Consider the following 7,367-nt stretch of genomic DNA (forward strand, 5'->3'; position numbering starts at 1 on the left):
AATCCTAGCTACTCAGGAAACTGAGATCTGAAGATCACAGTTCAAAGCTAGCCCAGGCACTAAAGTCCTTGAGACTTATCTCCAATTAATCACCGGAAAACCAGAAGTGCCTCTGTAACTTAAGGGGTAGGGCAGTAGCCTTGAGCTGAAGAGCTCAGGGATAACGTCCAGGCCCAGAGTTCAATCCTCTGATCGACAAAAACAAAATAATAATTTACTTTTGTTGCTGCTCTCAAGCAACAAGGGTATGAGAGGGACACCCGGGGCCAGCCTGATGTCCCCCGGAGCTGAGTGAGATGGCAAGTATCAATAGCCCAGCCCTCCCTCAATTACTGGGGAGAAAACAACAATGAGCCAGGAGCTGTGTCAGCCATGAAAGTGCAGTAGATCTCAGGTTTATTGCGTTGGGCACATAGTTATATACTGTGCGGGAAAGAGGGGATGGAGAAGAGGAGGGAAGCCAATTGAAAAAGGCCAAGGTGCTATCACTAGGGGTCAGGGCAAACTTTTAAGTACTGGGCGGGACAGGTGCAGGAAAGCGCTCGGGCAGAGGACCTGCCCTATGGGGGTTCAGTTGAGTCACATACACAGAAATACCACAAGAGAGGTATGCAAGGAATGCGAATACCTCAAGAGAGGTATGCGAGGAATGCCTTGCCAAAGCCCTTTAATGGCTGCTGAGCCAAAATGATGAACAGGCCTCAGAGATGGAGACCAGACCCCAACATACTTTGACCATTATAATAAAAATTTAATAATTGTTTTTAACATTTTGAATTTTCATTTTAGTTTCCAGAATATTTTTCAGAAAACTGTTAGCTACAAGAGCCTGTGAAGGTTGATTATATGTGTGCATCAGACCCTCTGAAGGTCTTGCTTTCTAATAGAAAAAAAAAGTATTCCAATAACTATGGAATGAGTCAGAATTTGTAAAAAGTCATTTTAAAACAAAACTACTACGGCCGGGAGTTTGGCGTAGTAGTAGAATGCTTACCTAGCATGCACAAAGACCTGGGTTCGATTCCTCAGTATCACATACATAGAAAAAAGCCAGAAGTGGTGCTGAGGCTCAAGTGGTAGAGCTCTAGCCTTGAGAAAGCCCAAGGACAATGCTCAGGCTCTGAGTTCCAGGCCCAGGACTGGCAAAGAAAACCTACCAAACTTCTTTATAATTGGAAGAAAGAGAAATCGCATTTAATTTTACAAATAACGATAAGAGCCTAGACAGGTATAATATTAAAGCTGGTTGAAAGAATAAATAAAATGTCAATAAGGGCAGGGCTGTGATAAGAGATGAAGGAATTGATCATTCTAAAAATGATGTTCTTAATGCAGAGATACCCAAAGGCAAAGAATAAATAAGGGGAATACAATATGATGCAGATATTGATGTGTTTACTACTTTGGCTAATGTACTAATTTAGGGAGGCTAGGCTATCTTTGGTAGCAACTAACTTCAAAATCCAAATCCTAGTGACTGACATAACAACACCTCAACACAACAGTACTTCAACAGTACAAAGACAACACAAGCCAACACGAGAAAAACACCAGATGTCTAATGTGTCTAAAAATTAACAAGTGTCTTGCCACCAATGGATAATTACCATTAATTTATTAGGCAGCATCTCTGAAGTATTAATCTATACTTTAGAAATATGGGAATACTGATGGAGTGTGCTTGTGTTCTACTTTTTGCCCTAAGGAGGTATCAGACCTCAGGAAAATTATTTTCTTACTCTATGTTTTAGTTTGTTTGTGTGATATGATTTGTTTGCTCTACAGTTTCTTCTCTGTGAACTTTATCCTGGTCATTCTCTCTAAATTTCAATTGCTGCTATCAATTCATATGGTTATGTTTTTTGTTTTATTGCCCTCTAATATGCTATAAAATTTCCATTATATTTTTGTTCAGAGTCTGTATCTCCCACTGGAATGTAAGCTTCATGACAAGGGAGATACGTGTTTTGTTCACTAAAGTTCATCACAGAAAGATCATACTATAGATGTTAAAAATCAGAATAATATTACCATAAACAGGGTTTATAACTGAACCCAGCAACAACTGAATATGGGAACTGTTTCTGAAATGTGTCTGCATGTTTTGCTGACTCTAAGTATTTGTACATGTATTTGTAGAATATACCAACACAGATGCCCTTTAAATGTACATTGTCATTTCCAATGTCTTTAATGTATGGATTATTTTTATAGTTCTAACCCACCCACACAATATCAAATACCTCTGCACATACACTTACCCTTTTTCTCACATTACACTATTTCTAAAGGAATGTATTAGTAAAACTGTGTGAATTTTCGACAACAATTACAGTTTGCTTTTGGCCAAACTATCTTCCAGAAAGACATGATTAATTTACATTCTTCTTGAATAGAGAAAGCCTCAGTGATAAGGAAGATTATGGTCCCTCAGGCTAGACTCTAGATGCAATCCTAGTTTATGTTGTTTCACTTGAAGATTCTGGACAAGTTATTGACTTTGGAAGGATTTAAAAAAATAATAGACTTTATATTACTGAATATTCTGTAGATAAAATTTGCAAATATACATAAAGGGTAAAATGAAATGTAATATGTAGTAAATATCAATTTAAATGAAATGAAATTAAATTTAAATAAAATGAAAGCTAAAATTAAATTAAAAATTTAAATAAAAGTACCTCAATTTTAAATTAAATAAAAGTTACTCATGTTACTGTCATGTATGATAACTGTTTCTGTAGTACCTTTACCAATACCATTTTTATATGGTATCAAAAGAAAACAAGGTTTTTTATTATTCAAATTTGTCTTTATTTTATCATTAATAGCAATTCAAATTATTTTATAGTCATTTAATTTTTCCTTTGGAATTGTCATCCCTTAATCTACAAAATTTCTTAAATATATGGACCTTTGTTGAATTCAGCTGTGAATCCATCTGGCCCTGGGCTTTTCTTAGGTGGATAAAAGACCCCGTATAGCAAAAACACTTCTTAGCAGAAAGAACATCGCAGGAGGAATTTCAATACCAAACTTTAGACTCTATTACAGAGCTATAATTATCAAAAAAGCTTGGTACTGGCACAAGAACAGGCCTGAAGATGAATGGAATAGAACTGAGAACCCAGATATTAAACCACAGACCTATGGCCACCTAATCTTTGACAAGGGAGCCAAAAAAATAGAATGGAAGAAAGATAGCCTCTTCAACAAGTTGTGCTGGCAGAACTGGTTAAGCACCTGCAGAAAACTAAAATTGTATCCTTCTATGTCACCTTGCACTAGAATTAACTCCAAATGGATCAAAGACCTCGAGGTAAAAGCTGACACACTGAAAACTTTACAAGAAGGAACTGGAGATACACTAGGCCTCCTTGGCACAGATCGAAACTTTCTTAATAAGGACCAAGAATCACAACAAATCAGAGAAAGGCTGGATAAGTGGGACTGCATTAAACTGCAGAGCTTTTGAATGGCAAAGGACATAGCTAGTAAATTAATTAGGAAGCCTACAGAGTGGAAGAAGATCTTCACCAACCAAACAACGGACAAAGGTCTCATATCTAAAATATATCAACAGCTCAAAAAATTGAATCAATCCAAAACTAATCTCCAAAGAAACAACCATCCCATTAAAAGATGGGCCAAAGACTTAAAGAGAGTCTTCTCTGAAGAAGAAACAAAAATGGCCTATAGACATATGAAGAAATGCTCAACATCTCTGGTCATAAAAGAAATGCAAATCAAAACAACTCTAAGATTCCACCTCACTCCAGTTAGAATGGCCAGGATCAAGAAAACTAATAACAACAGATGCTGGAGGGGATGTGGCCAGGAGGGATCACTACTACACTGTTGGTGGGAGTGCAAACTCCTTCAACCACTATGGAAAGCAGTATGGCAGTTCCTCAAAAGGCTAAACATAGAGCTCCCCTATGACCCAGCAATTTTACTACTTGGCATTTGCCCAACCATCCAGAAACTAGGGCATACTCAATCCACTAGCACAACAATGTTCATTAGAGCATTATTCACCATAGCAAAGATATGGAACCAACCTAGATGTCCCTCAGTTGATGAGTGGATCAACAAGTTGTGGTATTTGTACACAATGGAATTCTATGCTGCTGTCAGAAAAAAATGACATTGACCCATTTGTTAGGAAATTGAAAGACTTAGAAAAAATCATATTAAGTGAAGTACGTCAGACTCAAAGGAACTTAGGCTCAATGGTTTCCCTCATTTGTCATAATCAGTAGAAACCTTGGGCTCTCCTAGCAGAGATTTGCAATAGAGCAAAATCTTGATACATAAGGCCATATAGTATGAAGCTAATTGAAAGGACCTCCAGGATATTGAAACAACAGCCATATAATGAATGATTGTTGTCCTTAATATACTATGTTATCTCTCATCTCTTTTGCTGTCCTTTGGTTATCTCATATTGTTACAGTATCTCACTTTGTTATCTGATATACTGGATATATTTGTATTTGGTTATTTGAAATTGTATAGCAAAGGGGGGAAAACCAAGATGGGGGGTGGAGGGGAGGGTAATGGGGACCAATACATGTGAAAGGGTATTAATGCACCCTCTATCTGGCAAATATCATGTAACCCTTTTATTAATTACAATAAAACATATTAAAAAATATATGAACCTTATATATTAATGAACATGCATTACTATTTAGAAAACAAACACATGTATTTTAAATGCTTTTTCATACTCTGATTGGCTTTTAATTCTGTCTGCGAGTTTGCCTTACAAAACTTTAAACTTTTATTTCATCAGATGTACCGATGATTTCCTTTATGAACTATGTATTTTGAGGATTTCCCTAGGCTCTTTTCTTTTATCAAGTAAACTATAATTATTTGATTATTTCTTCTAATACACTGCTACTTATGCTATTTATATTTAAAGCTTCAGACCATCTGGAGTTTATTTTGGTTGAAAGCATGAAGTAAGGATCTGGATTTTTTTTCCACAGACTCATTCAACTGATTATGTTGTCTGCTCATAACATCTATTCTTTTTGTTTTCTTTCACTGATAAGCTAAGAAAGCACCAAAAGTGCCAAGATGAACCAGATTTATGAAATCTAGATCATTATTTTATATAGATGTTTAATTTATAGACTTTTACTTTTTATATATCCCTTTTGTCAAGCAAATGGATGTTGTTTTCTTGGTTGTATTTCCTCCATTACCTCTACCAAACTTGGTCTCCAGGTTAAGGTTTCTATAAGGATTCCACAACCTGACAAGCATTTAGCCCTGCCAAAATATCGATAGACTCCATACAGCAATGATGGTCTCTGCAGAATATTCCAGGGGAAATTCCTAAATATATATGACTACCCTATACACACTTGATTTCAGAAAAGATTCAGCTCTTGAAAATCTAAATTTTCTTTCTAAGGTCTCTTTGTTATTATCCAAAATGATATAAGGGAAATGTTCTGCTATAAATAGTAAAAGCAACAGAATTTATTTTAATTGTATTTTTCTTCCAATCTTGGCGTTAAATTTTTCCTTAGGTATCCCTAAACTCATAGTGTTAACAATTTATCTGAAATACAGTAAGTGTTCCTTGAGGCCTGTTTCCGGTTCCATTATTCTGGGGGCTCCATGAGCATAAAATCTTTCTCTTTATGTCTCAGATCTTCAAGTCTAATAATGGGATATTTGACCTGTGAAAGCTATTACATATTAACATGTCTCCCCAACACCAGTCTTAAGATTTGAATATGACAATTTGGTGTTTTCTGTAGGTTTCTAGATGCAGATCTTGATCACTACTTGGTCTTGAGAAAGACTTCCAATATAAACTCTTTCTCTTTGAAGATTCTACATTTGTTTGGCGTTATCTCCTTGCTTTTGAACTTTTGATTTTCTAACTTGACTTTGACACTGTATCTTGCCCTTGCTAGAGTTGGTCCTTTGACTCATATCTTTCTTTTGCCTTTGAAGAATTCTCACTGGCTTTAGGTTAGCTTTATGCACCCAAATTTCTTGCCTTTCAGGAAGATTATAGATTACATGAATTACTGTCTGCTGTAAGTATTAGATATGTGATGAATATTGGTTAGGAAATACCTGCTTATTGGGCCAAGAGTGTGACCTACTGGTGGAGTGCTTCCCTAGCATGCACAAAGCTGTGGGTTGGATTCCTCTGTACCACATACATAGAAAAAGCTAGAAGTGACACTGTGACTCAAGTGGTAGAGCATAAGCCTTGAGGAAGGCCAAGAACAGTGCCCAGGTCCTGAGTTAAAGCCCTAGGACTGCCAAGAAAAGAACAGAAGAAGAAATACCTGTTTATTTAAATAAGCTTTATAAATCATGTTTTATTTTACAATCACCTATTATGTCATCTTATTCTCTCTTTTACATTTCTACTTACTATATTTTCATCTCCTGAAATATCTATCCTTTTCCATATTTTCTATTTCCAAATCGTAAGCATCTATATGGACCCTACTCAAATCCATTTTTCCCCATGAATCTTTTCAAGTTATTCTTTCTCTTTATTTTCTTCCCTCTCCTCTTCCTCAACCTCCTTTCCTCTTCTTCCCCTTTCTCCTCTACTCTTTTTCCTTCCTTTCCTGTCTTTTTATTGTTGAACATCAACTTAAAATGTGCCTTAAAATGTATATCTAAAAATTTATAAAATACATAGTTTCTTGCCCAATAATATGATATATGGGTATTGTGAATTCCACATGACCTGTAATTCTTACCATGGCTAGCATCATGCCAAGTGTACTATAAATACTCACAAGATATTGAAAAGGTAAAGGAGATTCACTCCACTCCACTTAAACCCAATAAAAACAGGATTTGCCTGTTGTAGTTAGAATTAAGTAACCTGTTATAATTAGAACTAACTAACTAAATTACCTCCCTGAGTTAATGTTGATGTTTGGTCATCTCTAAAACTCAGCCTATTTATTTATCTTCCTCCAGCCTTACTCACTATTTTATATAATGATTGTGGCTGATAAACATCTATTACTTTTACTAGAATTATTCAATAAGTTGATGTTAACATGAGCTTTTTTTTACATTTTGAAAACTATTATTTTAAAATAAAAATGATAAAATTTGACAAGGCAAATTTTTGTTATCTTCATTAGGTTGATAAGTGGATGGAGAGCTAACGTTTTCAAGTAGCTTCCCCATGTTCATAGCAAAGATAAGAAAATGCACAATTCTCTTAACCTCAACCAGATGGCCTCTAGAATGAGACCAATACTCTTTCATGGGCTCTCAGTTAACAGAAAAATGAAATCACATTTAAAATTTCTTCTACCTGAAAATGTAAATAAACACAAAACCTCTATCAGTGTCTCAAATCA

The sequence above is a fragment of the Megascapheus bottae genome, chromosome 7 (assembly GCF_031878675.1).
Source record: "Megascapheus bottae isolate mThoBot1 chromosome 7, mThoBot2.hap1, whole genome shotgun sequence".
In the NCBI taxonomy this organism is placed as follows: domain Eukaryota; kingdom Metazoa; phylum Chordata; class Mammalia; order Rodentia; family Geomyidae; genus Megascapheus; species Megascapheus bottae.